This window comes from Amblyomma mixtum, chromosome 1, assembly GCF_055824585.1.
Source record: "Amblyomma mixtum isolate Tamu chromosome 1, ASM5582458v1, whole genome shotgun sequence".
Classification (NCBI taxonomy): Eukaryota; Metazoa; Arthropoda; class Arachnida; order Ixodida; family Ixodidae; genus Amblyomma; species Amblyomma mixtum.
This window is the reverse complement of record NC_143012.1, coordinates 101,217,988-101,231,020: the sequence shown is the minus strand read 5'-3', so window position 1 is coordinate 101,231,020 and position 13,033 is coordinate 101,217,988.

Sequence of the window (13,033 nt, the reverse complement as noted above, 5' to 3'; positions counted from 1 at the left end):
CAGCAAACATGCCATCCGTGGCGAACGTCTCGCTGCAGCGCCGGCGCCCTCCCTTGTTAGTTAAAGTTACTAACACGGCTAAGGGGGGGGGGGGGGGGGGGGGGGTGCAGTGCGAGGAAGCGTACCACAGGGGACGAGATGAGGGTGAATTGCGGGGAAGCGAACAACAAGGGACGAGTAAAGCGCGTCCCCACATCCCCCCAACCTTAAATAGACCCACGCGTCTGCAAGTACATGCTACGGAGGCTTCTCCTGGTCTTCATCTCCTTGACGCAGGTCTTGCAGCGGAGGTCACGCCGACAGAGTTCGCGCAGACTTCCGTGCTATTCCGAAGGCGGCGTGAAGGTCTCCGCTGGGACGACTCGCATGGCCCGTGGACTACGTGTCCGCAGGGCCGCGAAGAGAGGGCCGGTTGAAAACAGCAGGCCAGGATCCTGCAGTAGTCGCCAGGGTAACAGCAGCCGGAGGTGGCTGCTGTCTGGTCTCGCCACGGCTGCCCCGGATGGGTACGGCGACCTATATACAGGCAGCTCCGTCGCAGCAGGCGGCAGCGAGACGTGCACAGGACAGCAAATCTGGGTGGCTCCACTGGATCTGCAAGATTTCCGAAACACACTCCGCATGCCTTTAACGTAGGTCACGGGAGGGGAAACGGCGTCCGCAAGGGCCTCGTGGCTCAATGCTCAACTCGCTAGCAAAACGTGTCGGGCGGCTGTGCAACGCAAAGTTCGAGTGAACAAAGCCCCTTCTTGAGTTGAACGAGACTGCTCACTTCATGCCAGGTTACAAAACGGGTGGGCAGCAAAGTGAGCCCCCTCTCAACACCACGGTCCGGTGGTCGTGTCGCTTCCCGCATGGAGCAGGCAGCTCTGAGAGGCCTTTAGGCCTCACTACCATGGTCACAACGACCCTAAACAAAAGAAAGACCCGAAACGGGTTACGTGCGCGCAGCCGCGAGGAGACATCAGCTCTGTGGGGTGGTCCTACCCCGCTCACTGCACGAAGCAGCTTCTGAGCGGTCGGCGCCCATCGAATCGGACGGTGTCGGAGCGCCCGGTGCCGAGCTGCAATACCAGCGAGCTCGTAGCGGCACCCGTGGCCCCAGGCCACCCGGCTCCCGGAGCAGCGACTCCCAGAGCCGAAACAGAGACAGTAAAGAAAATACATACAGAAAACTCTGGCCACCCACGCGGCTTCCGTACTCCGGGCTCGGCAACTCCGCGGGCGCTAGGCCTCGCACTCCCTCGATGCGGACCAAGTGATTCTCGTGCTGAAGAAACTCCAGAGACAACTTGAGAAAAAATGTGCTGAGCATGTAGAAAGTTCAAACAAGCTGCAGTGCAATACACCTTGCACTCAAGAAAGCATGCCGCAGATCCTAGCGATCAAAATTTACACTAGGCCTTGCACTTGTCAAGTCCGGACAAAGAGCTTCCAATGCTCCAAGAGCAGGCCCCCCCGTTGGGCTGCCAGATGTGTGGTTTTTAATTGGGGGATAAATATATACGTTTTCCCCATGGGCGTCCGGAGGGGGGGGCAAGGGGGGGCGGCTGCACCCCCCTGGAAAATCACTCACTCGAACCGTGGGTGATGGCCGCACGCCAGGGGCGGTGGTGCGCTCAGCCAAAAGGGTAAAAGCAGCCCCGCTTCCACGTTTTGGGTCACATCTGCGAAATGCCGCGTCCGGGCGCGCGTTGTTCCGCCGCTTTCAAACCACGCCATCGTTAGCTCTACTGAAGGGCGACCTGTTGCAGACATACAGCGGCACCGGCCAGAATGTGTTTCGAGCCGTCTTGAGATGGGTGCCTGTTTCTTTGATCTCTAGACAGATAGCGACACGGAGGCAGACAGTGCACAGGGCATCTTGTTTTCGCCTTCGTTACGCCGGCCACCGATGAATTCTTCAGGAGGGAAGGACAAATCAGCCGTATCCACCCCCGCTTTGTCGGGCTGCTCAGGGGGAAGCGGAGGATGAGTTGGCGCCGCCGCCGCTCGCTGTCTCCCCCTATCCACGGGAGAACGCAGTTCGGTAGAAGCGCCGCTTTCAGAATCTTCGGCAAAGGGGATTAGCTGCTTTTGTTCACTACGACCCCCCCCCTCCCCCCCCCCCCCCCCCCCCCCCCCCCCCCCCCACCAGCGTTCCTTGCGTCTTTTCCGAAAACCAGCGCCTTTGGTCAGCGCAGCCCGATGGCGCCTGCCTGGCTCGCCTGTCACCTCTGGCTGGGCCTCAAATCACAACAGCGCCCATGTACTGTGCGTGTCAGTGCGTGGTAAAGAGACCCAGGTGGTCGACATTATCCGGAACTCTGTACTACTCCGTCCCTCATAGCCTGAGTCGTTTTGGGGCTCTGAACACCATAAGAACACAAAAACAAATTTTCCGACCGGAGTGGCGAGTGTCCCTTCCCCTCGCAAGTCGCGCGGCGTTCCATTCACCCCCAAAGTGCGCATTCGGGGATATTGCGGCAAGTAAGCCCTTGCACGTGTGCGCGCCTCTGTGTCTGTGCTTCGGTGTTTTTAGTGGCCGGTTGTCAACGAAGGTGAGAACAACCAAGACAGCGGACGAGAAAACGACGAGCGGCGAGCAGTGTGTGTGCGGTTGCTCGACTGTGCGGATGCGCGAGCAAGACGGAGCGAGGTGTATGAAGCTGCGAGCGTGCATTTATCTTGTAAATAACTTTTCGTTGTATATATAGTCATCTTTTGTTTTCAACGTACGCGTTCAACCGTTTTTCCAATCAATGTGTATGATGAGTGTGCACCGAAAGCGTGTAATGAAGCACACAAATGAATTTATCGCCCGTGTAATTACGCAATTCGCCCAGAAAAATCCGAGGCGCCTACAGTTGCTGTTCAAGGAAGACTGACTGAGTGACTGTAGTTGCGTGTTTGTGAACATATTGTGCTGTGTGCTGGTCATCAATCCGGGTGAGTCAAGAACCCGTATGCAGCAAGACTGAGCACTCTTCTCCACGAAGTGATAGTATCTTTTTGCATTTTTTATTAATTTTAATTGTTTCTTCGTTGATAAACTCCATGTATCTGTCGTAGCCGCGCTTTAATTTGCTGTTTGTAATTTTTCTTTCGTGTGTGTATTTTACTTATTTTTTACTTATATATAAATAAATTACTCCCCAAAGTGCCTTTTTGCTACGTATATACCCCCCCCCCCCCCCCCCCCCCCCGGCGCCAACGACCAATGGTGCCCCCCCCTGCAAAAAATTCTGCGGACGCCCTTGGTTTTCCCCGTTTTACCGCGGCTGACACAGTTCAAAACATCCGGACCGCACCCTGTGGTCGCTTATGCTACCGAGCGCACGCCGACCACGGCGGGCCTTGCTCTGAGGGAACAAAGGAACGACACTCTGGCTGACACAAACAAGGCATTTATTGCTACAACAACAATAACGCTAGCTAGCGACAAAATACGCTGAGGAATCGAGGACGTCCGACTCGCCAGCACGGTTACGAGCGAATGTTCGCCCACGCTAGGGCAAGGGATACTCCGCGGCCGGACAGGATGAGATGCGCGGGAACGTTCCTCCCCACGAGGCTTCGCGCCAGCCGGCGAAGAGCGGAGCCTCGCGCCGAACATCAGCGCGCATCCCCGTTCCCGAGCCAGAGGGCCGCCTCCTCCGCGCGCGCGCAGCAAACACGCCATCCATGGCACTCGTGGCGCTTAAAGCCCCTCTATAATTTGAAAGTAGCGACACTCTCCTCCACTCCGGCGTTTTCCTCCTCGAATATCCTCGCCCGCCGGCTGCGCGCGCTGCACACGGCACGCTTTTTTGGCCATCGCTCGCTCGCCGTCCGGGCAGTTGGCTGGCACATGCGCGCGCTCTTAAAGTTCGCGCTTTTTCAACGCTCTGTTATTGAATAAAAACACGAGAAAGACATGCGACACGCGTGTCTACCACGAGCCACATAAATTAGCGTGTCATACGCGCAATGAAAGTGCCAATACGAGCGCTTCCGGCATGAACAAAACCACTTGCTGCATACATCTCACATCCTTTTTTTTTACTTTTCAATGCCGTCTGTCTCAACACGGCATAGTATATGAAGCATAATATTTACAATATATTTGAACATTCCTGAATATTTTCAGCAAGTACAGTTTATGAAGTTGTTCACGAGTGGAGTTTCAGAAGTGGGATGGTTGCTGGGAACAAGCTGGGGCATTTGCTTCGATGGCCGTCCTGAAATTTTTCATTAAGGTTCAGTCTGAGTTTGGCACCGCGCAGTGCACATGCAACGGCTGAATCGTTTTTGTAGTAGAATTTTCGCGGTGGCTTAAGAACGAATATGAACTTTTTTCTACTAAGCATGAAACGACTTCAGCTCCCGCTGTCGGCGACCTTGAGGTGATGTCGAGCCGAAGCCGAGAGCCAAAGAACCGCGCACCGATTTTCCATCATCCAAGGAAAGTGTCCGCACCCCAAAATTTGGCCCTCTCAACCACCGAAATTTGACCTTGTCCGAGTTTCATCAAAATTGGTGTCACGCCTAATTTTAATATGACCAATTAAATGGTGGGCTCCAAAATTAGGTGGGCTATCCCCAAAATTTGTCTCTCCGGAACCCATAAATTTGACGTAGTCCATATTTGACCAACATTGGGGTCCAACCTAATTTGACTATGGGAAATGTTGGCTTCCAAATTTAGGTAGACCACCTCCAAAGTTTGGCACACTTGGGCATTTTCCGCCCACATTCTATTCCTTTTTAAATCCGCTTAAAGAGATGTTACGTTAGGAAAGAAAAAACTGATAGCAACGACCGTGACAAAACCCAAGAGAAATTTATAGGGTCGTGCCTGACTAATATAAGTCGTGAGTATAAATACAGTCACAATATGACACACAGTTTTTCAGATGCAATGTTTATTACAGATGAGTCGTGTTGATTTACGCCAAAAAATACCTAAAAACCTCGAATAAGCCAGCTGTGGACATCTGTCACCCGTTGGGTGCAGTCCTCAAAACAAAACAGAAAACAAAAACATACTTAGGGAAATGAAACAGCTCAGATGTAGGCCTATAGTTTTTGAGCGGATGATGTATTCAACAAGAGGCTACGCGACCATGCTCAACTAAAGCAAATGATCACAAACTGTAGCAATGAATATACAAAAATGGCATGCATTGGATATTTACAATACTTGAGTACATTCAGGCAACAATCGAAAGCACTGAAGTTATTAAAAATGAATTATTTATGTGAATGCAATATGAGGTCTTTTCCGAGAATGTGGCATTAATAATCTCACCTGGTAGAAGCGTAGCGGTTCAGCAAAACAACAAAAAAGCGTAGATCGTTAGACAAGTTGCATTCATAAAAAAAAGTAAATTAAATCTCGCTCGGGACATGCGCCGCATTACTGCGATGTGCACCATTACCAGAGGTTCGAAAAATTTACCGCACCGCGGATACCACTGCACGCATACCAATGCTTTTGCTTATTATAACACGTTGAGCGGAACCATGAAGTGACAACAATAACACGCATAACGACGCAAAATAATCAGTGAACTAAGTGAGGTTGTTGGCTTTGTGATGCGCATGCATGCAGTTCCAGTATACACAGTCGCTTGGAAGAAATGTACAGTTGCTCGCAGAGGTGGGCAGTCTTCGTCGGGGTAAAGTACTTGGGGCCGATGTTGTGCAGCCGCTTTTTTCTTCTAATGCTGTCTTTCTTGCCGCTCGGAATCGCGTAAAGAACAAAGGCTTTTTCACGCCAGCTTGTGCACTGAAATGCGCAGCAACTCGGCATAGCGCTGCACTAAAAGAGCGCGAATAACGCGAAGTGCAAGCGCGCAATGCCAGAGAGCTCGGTCGTAGCAGCGGCGGCTGGCCAAAAAATGGCGCCGACGAAAAATGAAAACACAAAAAGAGCGAACTTTCCGCACGCTTTTCCCCGGAGACCGCCCGCGGAGCCAATCACCGTTGAGAAAAGCGCCGATGGGAGAGGTGAGAGAGGAGGATCGGCGAGGGTGCGCGGCGCGGCGGCATAGTTCACAGAAAGACGCTACTTTCAAATTATCGAGGGGCTTTAGTGGCGCTGCGACACCGGCGCCCTCCCTTATTAGTTAAAGTAACTAACACGGCTAAGGAGGGTGCAATGCGTGGAAGCGAACCACAGGGGGTGAGGAGTGCAAACTGCTGGGCTAGTTGGTTCATATTGCATAGAAAGGGAACCAGCGAAAACAGACGCAAGACAAGAACAAAGGCACACACCACAACGCTGGTTGTGGTGTGTGCCACCCAGCGTTCTGGTGTGTGCCTTCTTTATTTATTTATTTTATTTATTTACAATACTGCTGGTCTTATTGCAAGACCATAGCAGGGGCAATTAGTACAGTGCAAAAAAACAAATATAAACATATTATTCAAAGGCAGCAAACATGGCATAAAAGCAAAGGTAGGGAAAAGTGAATTGGCCATAGCAAAAGGATATACAGAACAGATCTTCGACAATGGTAGGCACAATTTCAAAATGCACTCAAAATCGCATACATGACAAGTTAGAAGGGGTTGTCTTCTTGCCTAGATTTGCAGTCACGGTTGCTGCATCGCCACTGTGCATTACGACAAATGCTCTATCTGCGACACGAATGATGATAAGGATTGAGTGCAGGTGATGTTACGATCCAAGCGATTCCATTCACTAATGGAGAGAGGGAAAAAGGAATGCTTAAACGTGTCATTATGGCACACATACTCGGTTAGTGTGTTCGTATGTTTGTGCCGTGAAGGTGGCGATTGTGAGTACGTCACGTATTTTTTCACGTATTTGTTCTTGTCTTGCGTCTGTTTTCGCTGGTTCCCTTTCTACACAGGGGGTGAGTTGAGGGTGCATTGCGAGGAAGCAAACAACAGGAGACGAGTAAAGCGCGTCCCCACACCTCCAACTATATAGATACAAGAGGTTTTTTGGGATATGACAGCGGGATTTCTAGTGGATGTTTTTCAAGCAATGAAATGGTACAAGAGGTTTGCTTGCTGCAGGGTAATACTTCAAAATCACCCACTGCCGTGTCACCGTTAGCTTCGAATCTAATCCTTATTTATGTGCACTCATTCGTGGTCTGAAGAAATGCATACAACTCTACCGAGAATGAAGCAGATATGCCCCTCAAGAGAGGCCCTCCAAAAGTGCCATCGCGGAGCAAGCGCTTGGGGACTAACCGTGATATCATGAAGTATAGAGAAACAATCGTCTGCTAGATTGGGATATATCCCAGTCAATCCAAAAACCAATGAGTAAAGTTGTGCTTTCCAGTTGGTGCAGTATAAAAACTGATAGAATTGTCCGACAGTCCGAATTATCAAATGACCCCATAGAAACTGCTCAAAGCAATCTGCATCGCGGTAAATCTGTTTGGCATGGTACTGAACTGTGGCCTGCTAATTTGAGAGGGAACTACGCGCAACGGCTGTTTAAAACACAGATCCGTCAATGCTTCATTGCCTGCACCGTCGGGGGTGTAACTGCTCTGAAATGGTAAGCCTCCACGGAATCCTTCACAGTGCGACGCATTAGGTAACGGTGGAGCTGCGACTCGATTAACACTTGCGCCGCTTAAAGGCGCGTTCACACTTGCCCGAAAATCCGGTGAGCGAAGCGGATTCGGCCGCTTTTGACGCCGATCGAGGGAAAGCGGCGCGGCGAGGCCGATCGGTCCAGACCGATTTCCGCCGCGCGCCAAACACGGCGGCGCCCTTCGGAGCCGGACCCCTCGCTTCGGACTGAACTGTCGTTATTGCTGCCCTTTAAAGTGCCATAAATGGGGCACCGGTCTTTCGCTTCGTCTCACCTCGCCTCTAAGAAAACGTATAAGTGATAAATTTGCTTTTTTTTTTATTCAGAGTGACGATTCTGCCGCTTCTAGGCTTAAGAGGAAAGTCGGTTTGTTGACAGTTATGGTTCTCGTCCTGACGACCAGACGGCGCCACTATAGGCGGAGTTTATTTTTGCGTCTGTGCTAGCATACACTGAACTAAAAGTGGGAATGCGCCTGCGTTTAACGTACGTAAGCATGCATACGCTTATATGGTACGTAGACAGCGTAAATTTATGCTCTTTTCTCACTATATGTGTGTATGCCGTCAGCAGCGATGCGGTGTGGAAAAGCGAGGAAGAGCAGCGGCGCGGCGGATCCGCCTCGCCCGGTCGTCAACAGATCAGAACAGGTCCTAGCTTTTGCGGCGTGAACGCGAAGTCGGAGCCGGCCTGCGCATGCTCGCGGCGCGAGCTCCGACGCTCCATCTCTCCTCGCCAGTCGCCAGATATCTGGTGCTCGCGCTACGAGCGGGGTCCGGTCGGAGCTCTCGTCGACCCATCGCGGCTTGAAGCCCAGTTCCCCCCGCCTCTTCACGGCCTGCAGTAAAATCAGTCGGCGCCAGAATAAGAACGAGCGAGCACCAGAAACATTCCCCTTTTCGACGCCTGGCGGATGCTGGCGTTTTTCGCGCGCGTACGCCCAGGCCGACCGCACAAGCCGCTAACTGTACGTGACACGTGCAGTTTCCGCGCGGTCGCTCAAGAGGGGAAAATGTGTATCGGCGCCGAGAGGACACTGAGGACAACTCCGTCCCATTTTATTTACATATTTTCTTATTTGTAATGATGATTTAGGCGTTAGTACACATGAATTACCACGTGGTATTCGCCTAGGACCGATAAATGATTTATGATCAAATTTCTATATCATGCTGTTTCGGTTTCAACGGCCGAACGGTGGCTATGACGTCAAAGGTTCGAACATGTCACATGAAGCGCGAGAAAAACTGCCATATAATTGCTACGTAGGATTAATTCACTACAACACCTCAGGAGCCGCAATGACAACGAATGAAGGAACAACGATTATATTGCAGTTTTTTCGAGCTGTTAAAACCGAAACAGCATAAGAGAAAATATTCTTAAGTCTGCAGCGAAAGTCCGCCCACATTCAGCCTCTGCGCACAGAATTCCTCCACGACGAAAAAGTAGTCCGTTGTTGAAACTTTTCTTCTATACCTAAATGAGAAGCTTATCACAAGAAAAAATGATAAACTCTAGAGTTTTGATACCTAGCTTGTCTGATATAGTCAAACATTAAAAAGCTGACTTAGTTTTCTGTTCCGATTGGCCAGCGGAGTAATACAGAACGCCGAGGACCGCGGCCCAGTGTTAGCAACTGCTGTTTTTTTTAATGATTCTTCTGATTGGACTTCATAGTCTTTGGAAAACGCGCATGCAAAACCGCAACGTTGAACCTGTTGTTTCGCCCAGAATTCATTTTAGCCGAATGTTGCTGCAGGTAACGGACATTTACAAAGAATTTGACTTTTTATCGACCACGGAGTTTTTGGTCTGTATTGAATGGAAATCAATCTCATTGACCTGCCAATGCTGTTGAGGGCGATAGAAGGAGGTTCTGCGCGAGCGCCTCACACCGTAGAGTATGCTACAGAGCATAGGCAACTTCTAATTAAGAGGATCGCGTTAACAAAGTCTATGTGTACTCTGTAAACAAAAATAAACCCAAAAGGGAGTATAAATGATAGAGGCCACCCTTTTTACTCAATTGTGAAAACATTTACTCCATGAGTGTGGAGTAAAAAGGTGGACTGTCCTCCATTTTACTCCTATGAGGGAATAATGGAGTAAAAATGAGGATTTACCAGCATTTACTCCAGTCTGGTCAGTCGTCTGATAATGCCGGTGAGTGAAGACCGCTTGGTTACCATCGTCGCTGGATCTCTGCTCACTTCTTCTCCTTCACGGGCGCCTGCCGCGGTACAAGGTATAGGCTTATCGCCGTTTTCAGCTACAGTATTGCTTCTGCGAAGCCCCCAGTGCTCTAACCATACCTGGCTTTCCTTTGTTAGAGTCGCCACCCCGTTACAGCCCCTGCTTAGGCCTAATTCTCACAGACTTTTTTCAGTGTGGTTCTCGCAATGTGTTGCAGCAGATTATGTGTTGCATGAACATGGAACTGTGATAGAACATAACGTCAACGCTGAGCTCTTGATTGAGCTCATGAGGCTATATTTTTCCTCAGCCATATTGAAAAGCCAAACCTTAATGATGTGAATAGAAAGCAAACACTGGCATTCCAAACTACCCTCAGGGGTGTTTTCAACTTATCTGCTCTGGTTTTTAGCCAAATATAGCGTGGTGCATGACCGTGAAAACTACCCAGTGACTCCTTCTCAGTTTTGAACTATTGATTATAATGTTACATCCCTTTATCTACAAACACGGCCAACCAAACGAGCTTGTACAGCACGAGGAGACGACAAGCAGACGATTCCTGCCGCCTACGCCGCCGCCGGGCTTGCAGACGGCGAATAGAATGTGTGACGCGTAGTTACATTAGGGCAGCGCAGTTTCCCAAGTTGGGTTGCCGGCGGCCCGCAGAGCTACTGCCCGTTTCCGCCGCTGTCACTGCTGTAAGAATGAGCCTGAATGAGGATAAATAAACATGACGCCATTTTTGGGCTCCATTTCTGCGGATAGTCAAAAATAACTCCCTTATATAAGAGAGTAAATAAACACCACCATACATATGGAGTAAAAAAAACTTCCTTCTGGGTGTGCGTTAGAGGACAAGCCATGCATTCACTCCCCTTTGGGTGTTTTTTTTTCTAACAGTGTACGAGCAACTGAAATCCGCTTAACGTGTCGTAGTGGTGCCAGCATGCATGCGGCGGCCCCCTAACTACGAGCGCTGCGGAGTGTGCCGCAGCGCCAAGAGATGGCACGCGAGATCCCCGCACAAATGTGCCGGGATCTCGCCCATCAAACTGACCAAGATGAGTGGGTCGTGTCCGCCCGATACAAAAAGGATAGCCACACGCCACCATCATCCTATGATGCATGCCATGTGTCCAATGACTCGTTTGCTCACATAACTGCACATTTGTAAGCACGGTCATATTCGCCTAAACTGCTTTTCATACGTCATCTTAAATGAATGCTTTCAAATTGTCTTTGTATGTATTGTGTTCATGGCATGTTTGTATCTGACTTAGTGTGCGCTCGTTTTAGGCCAACTGGTTGTTCGTGTTTCATACAAACTCTAAATTGCCGAACACTTGATCATCCCGTTGGACATGCACACAACTTGACTCCGGTCTCATCCAATGAAGCCATGGATCATGCGGTGAACTTCTGCGTTGCCACCCTTCTTCCATCTTTACTTCCCCAATGCAGAGCAGCATGACAGCGAATATTCAGGCCGGCTAAACTCTTTTTAATTGAAGAGCTCTCTCTCTCGATAGCAAGACATGAGGGACGCACACTTTGACCCCATGCCGGGCTCATGCTTTTATTTCCTTGCTGGACCTGAGGCTTCCGAAGCTACTCTGGCCAACATTCGACGCCCGTGTGAGGAAAACACACACGTGTTTTAATATATGGGCATCGGATACAACGAACACAATTCGCGCGACCACCAGGCTCGTAGCAACTGGGTTCATATTATAACCCCATGTTTTTATGTTTTGTGCCATGCTTGTAGTTATAGGATAGGAAAACTTTTATTGTCCAACAGAAAGAGGGTAGCCAGAGGGCCACCCGCCTAGACGACGGCCGAAAGGTCTTGACTCTCGGCGGCGGCTTCGGCCAGTCGGACGAGTTGTAACTGAGTCGCCGGGTCGGAGCTCAATAATAAGCTAGGTCTCCCACTGATCTTTTGTGTTTATACCTCGTCCCTCCCGGGGGGCATGAGGACATTCCCACAGTATGTGGTCCAAGGTGGCCCTAAGTTCGCAGTTTGCGCATTTTTCTGAAAATTGCCCTGGGTACATAAGACTCCAGAGGGCCGGGTTTGGAAAGGTGTAAGTTTGTAACCGGCGCCAGTTGATGGCTTGGTATCTGGACAAGGATCTATCCGCTGGAGGAAGTCTAGCTCGTTGCAAACGATAGTGTTGTGTAATTTCTCTGTAGGTCACCATGCGATCCCTGTCTGTAAAGACCACCTTGCTCGGGTCCGCCCGGAAAGAAAAGCCTCGGGCGAACTCGTGGGCCGTCTCATTACCAGGCAGGGATGCATGTGCTGGTGTCCAGACTAGTGTAATTTTCCGGTCTATTACATGACGGCTTAGAATTGTATTCGTTATAGGGGAGACCCGGCCCCTGCTGAAATTTAGTATGGCAACTTTGGAGTCACTGATGATGTATCTCGCTTTTGTGCCTACACAAGCCAGTGCTATGGCAGCTTCCTCTGCAGTCTCTGGGTTACCCGAGAGTATGGAGGCACTTATTTTGAGGAGTTGTTTATTATTGACGACCGCGACGGTCATCGTGTTCTTACCATACTCAGCGGCATCCACGTAGACCACGTCCTCGTCTTTGTACGAGCGGAAGCGTTTCTCTAGCGCCTCTGCCCGCTTGGCCCGGCGCACTGAGTGATGAATAGGATGCATATTCCTGGGTAATGGGGGTACAACTATATTGTCTCGAATTTTTCCGAGCATGTCAACTTTGGCGGTTGTTCTGTTATCTCGGCTCAGATTGAGTTTTTCTAGAATGGCCCTGCCGGTTGTGGTCCCGGCTAAGCGTTCGATTTGGGACGTTCTCACTGCTTCCGTAATTTCTTCCAGGGTATTATGCATTCCTAGCTCAGTTACACCTTCGAGGACGGTGCAACGCGGTCGCCATGTGGTGGCTAGAAGAACGCTTCGCGCCGCGCCGTGGACGACGACGTCCCTTCTCCAAGAGTCTGTCATAAGTGTGTTGTGGCTTTGGTTCCCGTTTTTTCACCGCTTATGTTATTGCTTCCCGCCGAAGCTTGTTTTTTTTTTTTGTACAACGCGGGCGCGGTGGCGCAGAAAGCGGGCGGGCCACAGCTCTTTCGTGTTCGTCTCGGACGGCACTTTCCCTCTGCAGAAATGTATACAACCTCGCCGTGCCCAGGAACTTTCGGTCTTAGAGCTAGCGCGCTGGAAGAATGGAGCAATTCGTCCTCACTGACCTATTTCCCGCACGCCGCACAGTCTACACCGTGGTGCCTCGTGCACCAAGCAGCTTTGCAGCGATTGC